The sequence below is a fragment of the Pinus tabuliformis genome, chromosome 6, assembly GCF_031772625.1.
Source record: "Pinus tabuliformis cultivar Carrire ecotype Pingquan chromosome 6, CPIR1, whole genome shotgun sequence".
Lineage (NCBI taxonomy): Eukaryota > Viridiplantae > Streptophyta > Pinopsida > Pinales > Pinaceae > Pinus > Pinus tabuliformis.
In genome coordinates, this window is record NC_142292.1 from 904,504,814 (window position 1) to 904,522,265 (window position 17,452).

Genomic DNA, 17,452 nt, shown 5'->3' on the forward strand with positions numbered 1-17,452 from the left:
ATGCCGAATTTCCACTTTAAAAGTCCATGTCGCCATATATACTGCCAAATATATCTCTATAGGACCAAGCTCATGTATATTGACCCTTTTGGCCATATAACTAAGCGTTATTTGTTGCACCTTTAACTTGAGGGCTTAACAATTAACTCCACGCCTTTTCTCCTTAAGCTCCATGCTCTCGATCACTATGCTGCATAAGTGCCTGTGTAGGTGCTTGAACTTGGTCCCCAACGCCTTTATCCTAGTGCTATTACTTGTGTGCCTTTATATTCCTATGGGATAGGCCTTGCAAGATGACGTGTCCTGTGGGGCCACCCTGCACCTTTTCCCATTGGTCGCTTGCTTCTCGGTTGTAATTGCCGACATGTCTCGACCTTGTTACCCCACTGGTTCTCCTGTCCACCTTAAGAATTATTTCAGGGTCTTAGAGTCGAGATGAGGTGTCCTAGTGGGTCCTCCCGCTCCACCTGAGAACTAATGAGGCATTGCCACGTTTTCCATTGTCAAGTTAGCTTGATGCCCAGTTGTCCCGCTGGTTCTTCGCATGCATTGCTAAGTCCTTATGGGATCCTACCTACAGGGTGATGTCACGTTGTAGTCATTAGTGCCACATGGTGCTTCCGGACTGATGACTCGTGTCACCCGAAAATGGCCCACTAGGGTACCTAAAAACCCCAAAACTGCATGACGTGTCCCCTTCTCATTTATCCCACGTCACTAGTGCTGATGTTATCTGTGATGAATAATATGCTGCCACATATTCCACCTCTTTTATATCGACCTTTAACTTCTTTGCACGCCTTGGAACCTCTGGGTTGGTCTTGTGGGATGAGATGTCTTGTGAGCCACTAAATTTCTTCCATGTGTCCTCCAGAGAGGAGAGAGAAAGGGGTCCTGAGGCCTTTGTTTTGTGTTGTTTTCCATTATAAAAACTTCTATGGGTCTCGACCATTTCTCGTTGCGTCATGTTTCCCGTACTTGCTCCATTGTTACAGAAATCATTGTTAGACAAACCGCCCATTATGACACCCCTATTGCATGGTTTGTGGTATAGATAGGGGGGTGTCATAATGAACCTCCGCTGTTTATGTGACGTCGACGGTAGGGGGCGAACTGCCCATTCTGACACCCTCTTGCATGTTAACGCTTTTGTTAGTTGACCCGTCATAACTCTTCCCAATGCACTAGTGGGACATGTGGGGCGTGATCTACTGCTGGACATGCTCGTTGGGATTGCGTCATCCTATTTTCGTCATCTCGGTCCCTCTTTTATGTGCACTCTTTGTAAAACTCCGAGGTACTCCTCTCGAAATGAGATGTATGGGGGGCTCCACCAAGAACGAATAAAATACTTTATGTTGTTGCGTTGTCAGAGCCACATTTTCCCGACACTTTGATTAGGGACTCCACTAATTTGCTCCGCCACTTTTGGCAAGACGCCAAACTAACCGCTGCTAAGACCACCTCCACCAATCTAACTCTGGAAATTTTGACTTTTGGGGTCCCTAGCTTTGACTGGCCATATCTACTGATCCAGGATATCATTTTCGATCTTCCACATACCACTGGAAAACTCTTCCAGATATTTATCCATCTGCTTGGGTTCCAACTTCTCTTGAAGTGATTTGCTGCGCTAGAATTTCCTTCAAAGACTCTACACTATTTCACCATGTTTTGCTCATCTTGCAGTCACCGTATGTCATCATTCTTTCCATCCTTTCCATACTTTTGACATGATTTTCCATGATTTTCTATCAATGAAAGCACATTTCTAACGTTCTCCCCCTTTTGCATTAATGGAAACACCTTAATCAAACGAATCATCATCATGAGGAAAAACCAAATATGCTTGTGCTTAAGTTTTTCCTTTGGATGTTGCTCCCCCTATGATGCACTTCCCTTGTGTTGGGATGTTGCTGTGAAGTTTTTCTGCACGACAAATTCTCCAAGACTTCTTGCTTTTATTTGATCTTGAAGACAACTCCCCCTTTAACATTAATGATAAAGACACTATGGACTCCCCTTGCAAGTTTAATCCCCTATCAACAATACTGCCCTGTCTTGTTGATCTTTTGGACTTTTTAGCTTCAACTTGATATGTTTAAGGTATACCAGCTTCCTTTCTTCATGTTAAAGGAAGATCTAGTGGAGGGAGGCAAGAGGAACAACTCCCAATCTTTCCCTCAAGTACTCAAACTCTTCTCTGGGGAGTGGTTTGGGGAAAATATCAACACCCTTGATCTGAAATCGATCATAAACTAAAACTGAAGTAGAATTGATTAATTGCCAACAATGAATTGGTTGTTAACCTTAAGTGCTAAATGTGGAAGACTGAAGAAAAACAGTTGATTTAAGATTGAATCAATAACTTAAGAAACATAATTAAGCTTGAATTTGCAGTAAAAACATAGATAGAAGACAACAAACATTGATTACGGAGTTCGTCCTTGATGGACTATGTCTCCGGGTTCTCTTTCAAGATGGGCGTCCACTTTATTAGGATTGATCGAAAGAGGTCTTTTACACAAAAAAAACACCAGAATGAATGTGCATGCAGACACTTTTGGTCTTTGCCAACAGAAAGATCTCTATCCTAGCATTCCAACGCCTGTCTCGGTTCCCAATTCCGCCTCCGGACGACCAAGATATATTGAAAACAACAACTACCTCCCTGGCTCAACATCTACATACAAGACTCCAGAACCACTCTAATGCCTTTTACATGAGAAAAATGATAAATTTATAACCCCTTAGGTTCATTCGAGGCCCTGATGTCTAATCTTGGCATGAATGGCTGCATTAAAGGTTGAATGTGCTCGGTCTTGTCATATTGTGACATTAGGCTAGGTGGTTATATTTAAAAATAACTCAAACAACATTACAAAACCCAATTTAGCACCTTAAGTTATAATAATTCCGCTAACGGTTAAGAAACCGCGCATAATAGCTAACCGTTGGCATGTGAATACCACGGTCTAACTGCAGGCTGCCACCTCTGCAGTCACCCTCCGACGGTTCCAGCTAACGGCGCGACCCCGATTGTTTCATGTGATAGCCTAACCTCCGACGGTTGTGGCTTACCTGGTGATCTTACCCTCGACGGTTCTATTCAATTGTCAACAATATCTGCTACGGTTACACTTCACTGCTACAATTCTCCATCTAATGTTCACATACATGGTCCCGCTGCAGTCTCCAAACCCGCGCAGTTAGGGACTGTGCGATAACCTCAGGGCTATTCACATGTCATCGCAAACCTCCGACGGTTCAACCTCATCTTTGTCACATAGGTTTAGCCACTTAGGTTTGTGACTTAGTACTTAGGCTTTAGGTTAGGTTTTAGTATCATAAAGATCTTCCACCTTAGCCTTAAAAGAGACCATTACAATTACATAAAGTTTTGTCACACCATGACATACAATTTGGATCACTTCTACCATGACGAGGTAACTAACACCAGAAGAACAAAAGAACACTGGCGAAGCTGATGAAGCTGAAGACGACCTGAAATCTCTGGATACACTGGACTGATAAGATCCTCTTGGATCAACCCTGTTCTTTCGTAGGTACATACTCCAACTTCACAATTTGATTGGAAACTTGCTCTCTCAAAAAATGGTACTTGATTGAGTATGCTTTGTATTTTAGTGAAAAGTAAGATTCATTGACATGCTGATGGCACTTGTGTTGTCACAATTAATAGGAATAGACTGATCATAAAACACATGTACATCTTGCAAGGTCCTCTTCCTCCACAATAGTTGAGTGCAACAAGAAGCTGCTGCAATATATTTTGCTTCAATTGTAGATAAAGAGATTGAGACTTTCTTCTTGCTCAACCATGAAACTAGACATTCTCCAAGAAAAAATGCACCACCACTAGTGCTCTTTCGATCGTCTACATCACTTGCTCAATTAACATCAATATAAATAGTGAGTGAAAAATCTTTACCTCTTGGGTACCACATTCCATAATCCATTGTGGCTCTAAGATATCTGAGAATCCTCTTAGCTGCTAGAAGATGGCTCTGTCTGGGGGCTGCTTGAAATCTTCCAACAATACCAACAACCTACATAATGTCTGGTATTGAAGCTGTTAAATATAATAGGATGCCAATAATGGATCTGAATAAAGTCGGGTTTACTTCTGGGGATTCATCAGCCTTGCTAAGCTTACAACCTGTAACTATTGGTGCGCTCACTAAAGAGCATTCTCCATGCCAAACATTTTCAATACTTCCTTGAGATATTTACCTTGTGAGATAAAAATCCCTTTGGGAATTTGGGCAGTCTGCAATCCAAGGAAATAAGAAATATCTCCAATCGTAGACATCTCAAACTCGACCTTCATATATGTTGCAAATTGACATGCTAACAAATAGGAATCACTGGGAAAAATAATGTCATCGACATACACAACCACCACTATGAGTTTTCCATCATTAGATTTGACATATAAAATGTTGTCAGCTGCTCTTTTGAAATCACACTTGAGCAGGTAGCTTTCCAACTTGGAATACCAAGCCTGAGAGGCTTGCTTGAGACCATACAAGTATTTCTTAAGCTTGCAAACATAATCAGGCTCATCGGTCAACTGAAAACCATCTGGCTGTTCTATGTAAACTTCTTCCTGTAATTGTCCATTTAGGAAGGCAAATTTGACATCCATTTGATATATTTTGAACTTCTTGAAACAAGAAAATGGCAGAAACATTCGAATTGCCTCTAATCTAGCAACAAGAGCAAAAGTTTCATCAAAATCTAGATCTTCAATTTGAGCATAACCTTTGCATACCGATCTTGCCTTATTTCTCACTACTTCACCACAGTCATTCAACTTATTTATAAAGACACACTTAGTGCCAAAAACGTTCTTCCTTTCTGGTCTTGGTACAAGCTCACATGTTTGATTTTTCTTCAATTTGGTCCATTTCTTCATGCATAAATTTTAATCAATTTTCATCTTTACTAGCTTGTGCAACATCCTTTAGTTCCTCCATGGATACCAGGGCTACATGTGTTTGCACAGGGGGATTGAGAAACTTCCTTCTTATCTGAACACCTGTTTTTAAATCACCAACAATCTGGTCAGCTAGGTGATATTTTTGCACATACCTTGAAGGATATTTCGCTTGAGGACTGGAAGGATCTTCATTATCTTCTTCTAAAGGTGGCTCATGGTCCTCCTCATGATTGTTGACTAGTTCATTAGCGCTACCATTTACTGGCTATTTGACTTCAGGTTCAACATATTCATCCACTTTGACATCAATACAATCAACAATCCTCTTGGTATTCTTCTTATAACATCTATAACCTTTGCTATTATGCAAATATCATAGAAAAATACCTTCATGAACCCTTGCATCGAACTTACCAAGCTCGTCATCACTCCTCTTAATATAACACTTGCTACCAAAAACTCTAAAATGCTTCACTATTGCAGGTTTGCCATACCAAAGCTCATAGGGAGTTTTATCACTGTTTGGTATGAAATGAGCTCTGTTGAGTATCACCACTACTGTGTCAATGACTTCAATCCAAAATATCTGCTGAACTTTCCTTTCATCGATCATGGCGTTGGCTCACTGTTGTACAAATATGTTTTCTCTCTCTACAACACCATTATGTTGTGGAGTTTTTGCTATAGTGAACTGCATCTTGATGCCATGCTTCTTGCAAAATTCATCTAACTGTTTTGAAATAAATTCACTTCCATTATCATATCTTATGCTCTTGATTTTGCAATCAGTTTAATTTTCAACCATAGCTTTGAAATATTTGAACTTCTCAAAAGATTCAGATTTTTCTCTAAGCAAAGAAACCCACATGATCTTACTAAAACCATCAATTATAAGCATAAAATACAATTTACCTGTGGGTGATTGGGTTCTTGATGGTCCACACAAGTCCATGTGTACTAACTGAAGTGGCTTTGATGATGAGCTCTCCTCATACTTGAATGGAACTCAAGTTTGTTTACTGAATTGAAAATATTTACAAATCATATTCTTTGGTTTTGATAGCCTGGTTAAATCCTTGACAACATTCTTTTTGCTTAGTTTGACTATCTGGTCAAAATTAATATATCTAAGTCTCTTATGCCACAACTAACTCTCATTAATCTTTGATAAACAAAATCTTTGTTTTTTTTTTTAAATATAAACATTACTGTCTGTTCTCACACTTAAACCACTATTTCACCTCTGCTTGTAGACTTGATTTAACAATTTTTAGCCTTAAAAATCACATTGTAGCCTTCATCACGCATATGAGAAACACTACTCAGATTGTGCTTCAACGCATCACCAAATAAAACATTCTTGGATTTACCTTTCCCATTTGACAAACTAACAACTCCTTTACCAACAATCTTACCAGGTACATTGTTGCCAAAGATTACATTGCCCTTTTCAACTAGTTTCCATGTCAATAATTTTCTTCTGTCTCTTGAAATGTTCCTGGAACAACTACTACCCCATACCAGTTATTTCCTTCATTCTAAGCATACAGAACAATATCATATTTCTGTGGTCTCCTTTTCTTTCCAGAGATTGGGCTCTTGATTAGTCTCCTCAATCACTGGTTCATAATCCCATAGGTACATGGATATACTCAAATTGAAATGTTCTCATAAGAAGAGTCTAATTGGTAAGCCATCTTATAAAGATCCGCATCATTGTCAAACACCAAAATAATGCAACCTTTTGACTAGCAAGCTCTAACTCTCCACAAGTTTAGAGTACAATGCCAGAAGGCACACATATATGGACACTTCAACCTCTCAAGGCACATACCCCATCTGGATGTTCACAAGGTATGTCATTCCAAGACTTATTCTTAGCTTGGATTCTTAATCCTCAAAGAATACCCATCCTCTTCGACCACTCTTATCTTGGATACCCTGTTAGATCTTCAAAGAGTGTTGATCCATGGAACAACTTCCTATCTTGGATTTCCAATCCTCAAGAAGTACTAGTTCCCAGATTCTTAACCAATCCTCCATTTTACCTCCCATTGTTTAGACGTACGACGGTTAGTCCTAGCCTATTGCATGACACTTATGGAGAACCTTGATCATAGTGAAAGTAAGGTTATCCCTTTCCTGCACGGTTATCCATTTCCTTCCTATAAGGTTATCCCTAATTAATATTGTAATATAAAATAAGAAATGGGCTCATATGCGTTCATAACAAAAAGGAAGTTATAATGTCCACCATCACTCCTCCTCAATCAAGGAAGAGATCTATCTTCTTATCAAATATAAAGGAGATTTCTTGCTTCCTCTTAATTAAGGAGACTTCACCATAATTATATGCTTCATTTTTCTTTCATGGGTTACTTGTACTTCCGTGCATATCATAGTAGTAACTGCAAGGGCTCCTCTCTCTTTCATCATCATATCATAGTTGAGTTTTGTTAGACCCTATAATACTAGTGACTCCCCCATTATTATTGTCATTGTATCCCTTATTGTTATTATTGTGCCCCTATTGTCCCCATATTGTTATTAGTATGCCCCAAATAAACCAACTATTGTTATTTTTGTGCCCTTATGTTATTACTGTTATGTCGGCTTGATTATATTGTGACCCCTTAGACACCCTATATATAGAAGGGAGGTTTAGTCATTTGTATCATCCAAGAATTATTCATTTGTGTAATGTAAAGGAGGTTGCCCCCTCGAAGAGGCTGAATTCTAAGTTGTTCATCTATCTTTTTTATCTTTTTATGAATTGGTTTCCTAACATTTGGTATCAGAGCTTTGAATTCTAGGGTTTCACTGCTCCAAACAGGTCATTGTGGCATTTTCGTTATAACTTTTTTTCTGCAACGTTTCAGAAGCTACAAAACAAAACCCATTTGAGATGAAATCGTTCTAAACTTCGGGTCGGAATTTTAGAGCTTGTCTCACTATATTTGCGGAGATATGATCTGAGGAAGCTAGGGTTTTTACAGACTCCCAAATTACATTCAAACAGGGGACTTGGGGAAAATCGTCATAACTTTTGTTTTGAGAATCAGATTGAAATTTCGTAAGAAGTTTTAGAAAGAGGACGACCGGTAATTTTCTGTGTATCATTTTCAGGTACTAAGGTCGAAATAGTGACACGTGACACGTCGTACAAGTTTTCTCTACTGAACTAGTTTATAATTAGGTCACCGTGGGAGATTTGGCATAACTCTTCCTTGGAGAATCCAATCTTGATCAGACTTGCAGGGTTAGAAAGAGGACTCAAAGGGCTACCGCAGGATGCGATTTCAAATGTTCAAGTTCTGCAGTTACAAAGATACAATAGATTCAATATTGAGCTCCTACAAAGTGAAAACAAAGGTTTGTAGTTTTTTAAAATTTTGCATAAGATTGGTTTGAAAAATTAGTTTGAAGGAATTCAAAGGGAATAGTGAAGAATTATTAGCATTAATTAATGCCTCGAAGAAAGAAAATGGAAACACCAAGTAAGCAACCTGAAAGCTCTAGCATGACTCGTGAAGAAGATGAAGAAATGCAACATGATATGTCAATATTACAAGACCAAGTACAACAAATTTTACTCTCACTAAAGGTAAATGAAGCCAAGATGAATGACGTGGAAGCTAATATGTATGGCATGCAAGTTAAGATGGATGGCGTTAGAACTAGTATGAATTACATGCAAGTTCAGATGGATGGCGTGGAAGCTAAATTGGATGGCATGAAAGCTAAGATGAATGGTATGGACGCTAAGATGAATGGCATGGACGATAAGATGGAAGAATTGAAGATAAATTTGAATAAGTTGCTACAAGAAATGGTCACTAATGGTGAAAGGGTAGTAAATGAAACTCATGATGAGAACAAAAGAAATGTTAATCATGATTTCATAGACTCTAATGTTGAATTGAAGACCCACCATGTTCCAAAAATCGATATGAGGAAGTTTGATGGCAAGGATCCCAGAACATGGATACTACAAATGAAGCAATTTTTCGATCTCCATAATGTGCAAAACACACAAAAGGTACGTATTGCAACTTTATATTTGGAACCAAATCAGTTTGTATGGTATCTATGGCTTTGCTCTCGTAAACAAATTGTCACATGGGCAATTTTTATGGAAGAAATGATAGCACATTATGAGCATACAAAAAGAAACACCTTTTTTAGCCAATTAATAAATCTCAAACAAAAGGGATCAATGATGGAGCACATTGAGGACTTCCAAAAATTGAACATAAGGGTAAAAGATATTCCAGAGGAGTATAGGATTGATGTGTTCATAAGGACTTTAAATGATAATATCCAACATGAGGTTCGCCTTTGGGAACCTGATTCATTGGAGAAGACATTCAAGTTAGCAAGAAAAATGGAAAACAAAATTATGGCAACTAGGAAGCCTACCACTCACAACTATAAAGATGGAAGTGTCGTTTCCCCTAGCCTTCCACAACCTACAAAGTTGACACCACAACAATTGGAAGAAAAAGAGCAAAAGGGCTTTGTTATAGTTGTGGTAACAAATACACTAAAGGTCATAAGTGCGCTGAGAAGAAATTATTCTACATATAAGAGGAAGAAGAAAAGGAACAAGAAATGTCAAAAGAAGAGAATATACTCCAAGAACAAACCCTAGATAAAGAAGAAATGAATCCGACCATATCTTGTAATGCATTGGCTGGAATTACCACTCCTCAAACTATCAAAATAGAAGGACATATCAAGAAGAAAAAGGTAATAGTGTTGATTGATTCGGGAAGTACCCATAATTTTATTCATTGTAAGATATCAAAGGAATTGAATTGCTTCCTATATCCAGCACCCAGAGTGTCAAGTGATGGTTGCAAGTGGAGGAACCATAAATTGCTCTGGAAAGTGCCATAATATCAAGCTATCCATGGGAGAATATGTATTGAATAGTCCAATGCTTTCCATTCCAATGGGTGGTGCTGATGTTGTACTAGGATTCCAATGGCTACAATCCTTGGGTACAATAGCTTTTAATTTTTAATAACTTTTCATGAAATTTTGTGCGGAATGAAAGGAAATTGAATTAAGAGGTATTGCAGGGAAACCGGGAAATATAATAAGCTCTAATGGTATGACAAAGCTTCTAAAGAAGGAACAATGAGGTGTAATTTCACAATTATGTTCGCTAGAGGTTCCCACATCGAAATCATCTATTTCTCCAGATCTCCAAAAAGTCTTGGACAATCATTTCAAGGTATTTGAGACTCCCAAAGGAATCCCACCTATTCGTGATCATGATCATGCTATTCATTTGATTCCAGGAAGTGTTCCTCCAAACATCAGACCATACAGATATCCCTATGCCCAAAAGAGTGAAATTGAACATATGGTTGCAAAAATGTTAGAGGCTGGTATATAATTCAATCTAGTCAAAGTTTTTTCTCTGCTTCAGTAGTATTGGTGCACAAGAAGGATGGACCATGGCGCATGTGTCCGGATTATAGGGAGCTCAACAAACTCACTATTAAAGATAAATTTCCCATTCCTGTCATTGATGAATTATTGGATGAATTGCATGGATCAATTTACTTTACCAAGTTGGATTTTCATTCAGGGTATCATCAAATCACAATGAAGACTGAAGACATTCTGAAAACAACATTTAGAACTCATGAGGGTCATTATGAATTTTTGGTCATGCCTTTTGGCCTTACTAATGCACCTTCTACATTTCAAGGTTTGATGAATTCCATTTTCAAACCCTTCCTTGGAAAATTTGATTTAGTATTTTTTTATGATATACTAATCTACAACAAGTCTTGGAAGGATCATGTTGAACATGTTGACAGGGTGCTCAAACTATTGGAGGAGAAACAATTATATGCAAAAATCTCCAAATGTTTCTTTAGAGTACAAGAGGTGGAATATCTGGGTCATATTGTATCTCATGAAGGTGTTAAGCTAGACCCTAGCAAAATTAAAGCAATTAAGGAATGGAAAATCCCCACATCCATAAAGCATCTGTGAGGATTTCTCGGGTTGACAGGGTATTATCGCAAGTTTGTTAATAATTATGGGAGAATAGCAGCGCCTTTAACAACATTATTGAAGAAAGATGCATTTTCATGGATTCTAGAAGCAACAAAGGCCTTTGAACATCTTAAAGAGGCAATGTGCTAAGCACCAGTCTTAGCTATGTCGAACTTCACAAAAACCTTTATTGTGGAATGTGATGCTTCAGGGAATGGAACTAGTGCTATTTTAATGCAAGATGAAAGACCCATTGCTTTTGAAAGTCTTCCAATCAAGGGAAAGTATTTACAAAAAGATATTTATGAGAAGGAAATGTTGGCAATACTACATGCACTTAAGAAATGACAACCCTACCTAATGGGAAGACACTTCAAGGTAAAAACGGATCATGATAGTCTTAAATACTTTTTAGAACAAAGATTATTCTTTAAAGAGAAACAAAAATTGGTTACAAAGATGTTGGGTTATGACATTGAAATCATATACAAAAAAGGAAAGCAAAATGTTGTGGCAAATGCACTCTCAAGAAAGGATGAAGATGTGGAAGCATTGTTGTGCACCATTTCTATTATCCAACCGGATTGGATAAACGAAGCAAGGGAGGAATGGAAGAATAACGAAGAAGTGTGGGCACTCATTCGAAAGTTACAACAAGATCTTAGAACATCTGATACATTTAGTTGGAAAAATGATTCGTTATGGTACAAAGATCGCTTATACCTATGTAAGAATTCCCAACTCAAACAAAAGATTCTTATGGAATTACACACTTCTCCCTTAGGAGGGCACTCAGGATTTTTAAAAACTTACCATAGGGTTAAGAAGGAATTTAATTGGGATAGCCTTAAATCAGATATTCAAAAGTTTGTGGCGGAATGTTTGGTTTGCCAACAAAATAAAGTTGAAACAATTAAGACCTCAGAGCTATTACAACCTTTATCCATTCCAAGCCAACGTTGGGAGGAGGTTTCAATGGATTTTATCACAGGTTTACCCAAGTCCAAAGGAAGGAGTGTCATCATGGCGGTAGTTGACAGACTTACCAAGTATACACACTTTTCTGCATTATCACATCCATCTAAAGCTAGTACAATTTCTACTACATTTATGGAAACAATTCAAAAGCTACATGGAAACCCAAAGATTATTGTAAGTGATAGAGATCCCATTTTCACTGGAAATAATTGGACATAATTATTTTCTTGTCTCGGTACTCAGTTAGCTCATAACTCATCTTATCATCCTTAATCTGATGGGCAAACTGAGATAGTAAACAAATGTTTGGAAGGATATCTTCGTTGCTTTGTATCTGATAAACAGACACAATGGGTCAAATGGTTGCCTTTGGCTGAATGGTAGTATAACACTTCTTCCATACTGCAACAAAAATGACCCCATTTATGGCACTTTATGAATATCATCCACCATCCATCACATCATATTTAAGAGAAAATTCTAAGGTTCAAGCAGTGGAACATCACATCGAGCATCAACAGGTTCTCCAACTCTTAAATGATAACCTCACGTTGGCACAAAATATAATGAAACAACAGACAGATCAACATCGCAGCTAAAGAAGTTTTGATGTAGGTGACTGGGTATTCCTACGGCTACAACCATATAAACAAATGTCCTTCAAGAAAGCTAAGAAGGATAATAAATTATCACCAAAGTATTATGGTCTGTACAAGGTGTTGCAAAAGATTGGTACTATGGCATACAAATTGGAGCTTCCTGCAGCTTCCTGAGTGCACCCAGTTTTCCATGTTTCATGTTTAAAGAAGGTTATAGGGGACAAGCTCCCAGTTCAAACAATATTGCCAAAACTTGATGAGGAAGGAAAAATTATATTGGAACTAGAAGCAATCACAGAAACAAGAACTCAACAACTACGAAATCGATCAATTTCAGAGTATCTCATCAAATGGAAGAACTTATCCGCTGAAGATTCCACATGGGAGAATGAGAATTTTATATAGAAGCATCTAGAACTACTTAAGCGTTGAAGACAACGCTTTTCAGAAGGAGAGGGGCATGTTAGACCCCTATAATACTAGTGACTCCCCCATTACTATTGTCATTGTATCTCTTATTATTATTATTGTGCCCCTATTGTCTCCATATTGTTATTAGTATGCTCCAAAGAAACCCATTATTGTTATTTTTGTTCCCTTATGTTATTACTGTTACGTCGGTTTGATTATATTGTGACCCCTTAGACTCCTATATATAGAAGGGAGGTTTAGTCATTTGTATCATCCAAGAATTGTTCATTTGTGTAATGCAAAGGAGGTTGCCCCCTTGAAGAAGCTGAATTCGAAGACATTCATCTATCTTTTCTATCTTTTTGTGAGCTGGCTTCCTAACAAGCTTTGACCTTCCTGAATGTTGTGGAGCCAAACTCTTTTTTCGATCTTCTTTCGCAACAGGGTTCATGCCATTGACATTTTACATCACTTTCCATCAATCAACTTCTAACAATGTAAACTTTGAAACGAGATCTGTAAACTCAAAACGGAAACTTTAGCCAAAAAACGTGAAAAACAACACGAAAATAAAAAGTGTTGATGTTGGAATAATGTTACCTGTTTTGTTTTTTGTTTTTTTTTTTTTTTTTTGGAGTAAATTTTCAACATTTTAAAAAAATGATAGTAAAAGCCAATAAAAACCTCCTTTTATTGTTTAAAAAACACCCTGAAAACAAAGAGTGTTGATATTGGAATAATGTCTTTTTTTGGAGGTTAATTTTCAACATTTTTTAGCAATGGTGTTAAGGATAAAATATCATGGCTCTGAAAGACCTTAAAATTCCAATGATTTTCAGGGATGACATTAAAGATAAAATATCAAGTCTTTGAAAAGCCTTAAAGCTCCAACAATTTTTATCCATGGTGTTAAAGGTAAAATACTTGTAATTGTTTTCAACCATAACAATAAAGATAAAATATAATGATTCAAAAAAACTTTAAAATTTTGACAATTTGACAACTATGGAATTAAAACCAAAGATCATGACTATAGAAAACCTTAAGTTTTCAATATATTTTAACCATAACATTATGTAAAAAAATTATGATTAAAAAAACTTTACAAATGAACACTTGAATGAAAGAGTCATTATACCACGTGTAATTTATTTTTTAAATGCTAAAAGTATAACGATTTTAAAATCTTGGTGTAAGAAAACTTGACACATTGTAACAAAAATTTAAAAATCAACCATCAAATTGACACGCAGTGTAGGCAAACTCGATCCATTGTAATGAGAATTTAAAGACTAACCATGAAATTGAGACATTGTGGGGGCAAACTCGATTCATTATAAAGAAAACTTTAAAATCAACTATCAAATTGATACATAATGGGATTGAGTTGCTAGTCGAAGATTAATAAATAAAACAAAACGAAATAAAATAAAACAAAATAATAGATAAATATATAAATGAATGAAAATGAGAAATACAAAAGAAAACAAATATAAAAACAAAAACAAAAAAAACACAAAATTTTTTAAAAATAATAACAAGTAAATAAAAATATATATTAAAACATAATTTTTTTAAAAAATATAACTCAAAAAAAAACTTTAAACATTGAGAAAATAAAACTAAAACATTAAATAAAAAACAAAAGAAAAAAATGGAGTTGTCTATAATGCGACTTTTTGAGATTCCGGTGACGGAATCCGGCGGAAGAAATTGAGCTGAAATCATGATTTGTTGCAGTTAAAATGGTTTTTTAACTGCATATTCGGATTCAGCACCCTGAAAAACCCCTGGGACGCTTTCATTGTGCAGAAACTAGTTATCAAACTTCGATTTCAATAAATTACTGCCGGATTTTCACCGGAAAAAATCGCCGGAAAGGCTTTCAAAAAGTCGCGTTAAAGACTACGTCGAAAAAAATTAATAACAAGTAAATAAAAATATATATTAAAACATACAAATATTGAAAAACATGATTAAAAAAACAAAAATTTAAACATTGGAAAAAAACACTTGAAAAATAATAATATTAAGTCAATAAAAATATATACTAAAACATATAAAAAAATTAAAAAACACGAACAAAAAATTAAAACATAAAGAAAAAAAAAATAATTAAAAACTTACATTAAAATATATAAAAAAATAAAAAAAACATGACCAAAAAATAAAAATAAATTTAAACATTGAGAAAAGTAAAAACTAAAAAAAATACAAATATAAAAATAATAATAACAGTAAGTCAATAAAAATATATATTAAAACATTAAAAAAAATATATAAAAATAAACAAAACAACAAAATCAAACATAAAATACATAAAAAAAAAAGGGACAATTAACTCATAAAACACACAACTAAAATAAACAACAAAATAAATAAAAATATTAAAAAAATAAAATAAATAAACCAACAAATATTTAAAAAAAAACTCTGAAACATTTAAAAATAAATAAAAAAAATTATATTCAATAATTAAAAAAAAAACAAAAAAAACATTAAAATAAAAATAAATAATATAAAAACCACTTAAAAAAATTCACACTAAAAATAATAAAAAAACATTAAATTAAAAAAAAATTAATTAAACAAAGGGAACATTTAAAAAAATAATTAAAATAAATATTAATAATATAACTAAATGCCTCGTTGACGCCCCAATGCCCCGTGCAAGGCAATCCAATTCCGGGAATCAAATTGCCTCGCCCAAAGAGTGGACGAGAGTTTTAATTATTATTATTTTTTAAATATTTTTTATTTATTTAAATTTTTTATTTTTAAATTATTATTATTATTTTTAATTTATTTTATTTTATTTTAATTATTTTTAAAATATTAAATTTGTTATATGTATATATATTATGTTTTATTTTAATTGTTTTAATTTTTTGTTTTTTTAATATTTGTTTTCCATTTGTTTTAATTGTTTTAATATTTTATTTTATTTTTATGTTTTTTTAATATAATTGTATTTTTTATTTTTAATGATTTTGTTTATTTTAATTGTAGGTTTAATTTTATTTTTAACAATTTTATTTTTGTTATTTTTACTTAAAATTTTATCTGAATCATTTTTTTGGAAAAAAAAACTTTGTCATCATTTTTGGAAATACATATTTTTTTAATTATATCTATATGTAAAATGTGTATTTTTTATGGAGTGTTATATATATATATATATATATATATATATATATATATATATATATATATAGACACTTATTTTATGTGTATTGAATTATTAATTAACAATATATGAATATAGAAAAAATCACAACCTCAAAATATAATGTTATTATTTTTTTTAAATCTTGCAAAAAAAAAATTCATTATAAAAAAACATTGCAAAGAAAAACAAAACACACATGTTTGAAAAACCCTTAAAAAACAAACATCTTAGGATGAAAAATAAGAAGAGGAATGAGACTACTTGAAGAATGGTTAAATAATCAACATTTAAAAAAATTGTGCATACTTAGGACATAAAGAAAATTTAAAGTGTAAAAAATATGCCTTACAAAAAATGTCGAAGTTTTTCAAAATGCACATGAGAATCACCAACATTTAAAAAAAATTATCCACACTTAATTGTAAAGTGTAAAAAAATAAGACTTTTAAATAAAGGGGTTGATGTTGCATCAATACTTTTCAAAATTAGCATGTAAATCACTAACATTTAAAAAAAAATGTTTGTATTTGATACATAAGAAAAAGCGTAAAAAATATGCTCCAAAAAAAGGTGTATTTTGAATCAACACTTTAACAAAATCAGATGATTTTTTACTACCTCAAAAAAATGGGTACTCTGTATAGTTCCCGTTTCAAAGTTTACATTATTTTTCCATCGTCAATAGTATCTTACCAAATCAATCAATGTAGAATTGCTAACTTTGCCCCATCAAAAAGTGAATATTATTGGATCCAACACAACTGACGTGTTATCTTGTGACTTGCTACATTTTTTTTCTTTCATGGTGTGCACATTTCTGTCATCAACACTTCTAAGCCAAAATCAATGTTGTTCACTCAATCCCTGTGATTAAAATTGAGCTTAAACCAAATAGTTGTAGATATATAGTCTCAATTGTTATCTTTCCAATCCACATTTCTGCAAATTGTCTTTTCAGGTAGCAAAGTCATATCTTAAACGAATCATAAATATCAAATTATTAAAACAAAGTTACTTAGTTATGAGATGTCATGTCCTGCTACTAAATTCCTCTGAGATCAACATCCCTTTGTATGTTCTATCTTCACACTAGAATCCTTCTTCATGCTTTCTATCCTTCAAGTATTGATCAATATGTTTGTGGAGTGAACTAATCAAACTTCAAAATCATGTTTAGTAGGGTTTATGCATTGTTCTCTGAAGTTGTACATCTTTCATTCTTCGAGAGACCAATTCAGATGTTGATCAATATCATGCTTCAAGAGACCATATCAAATGTTGTTTGACTTCATCATGATTTCTACCCATCTATCATGC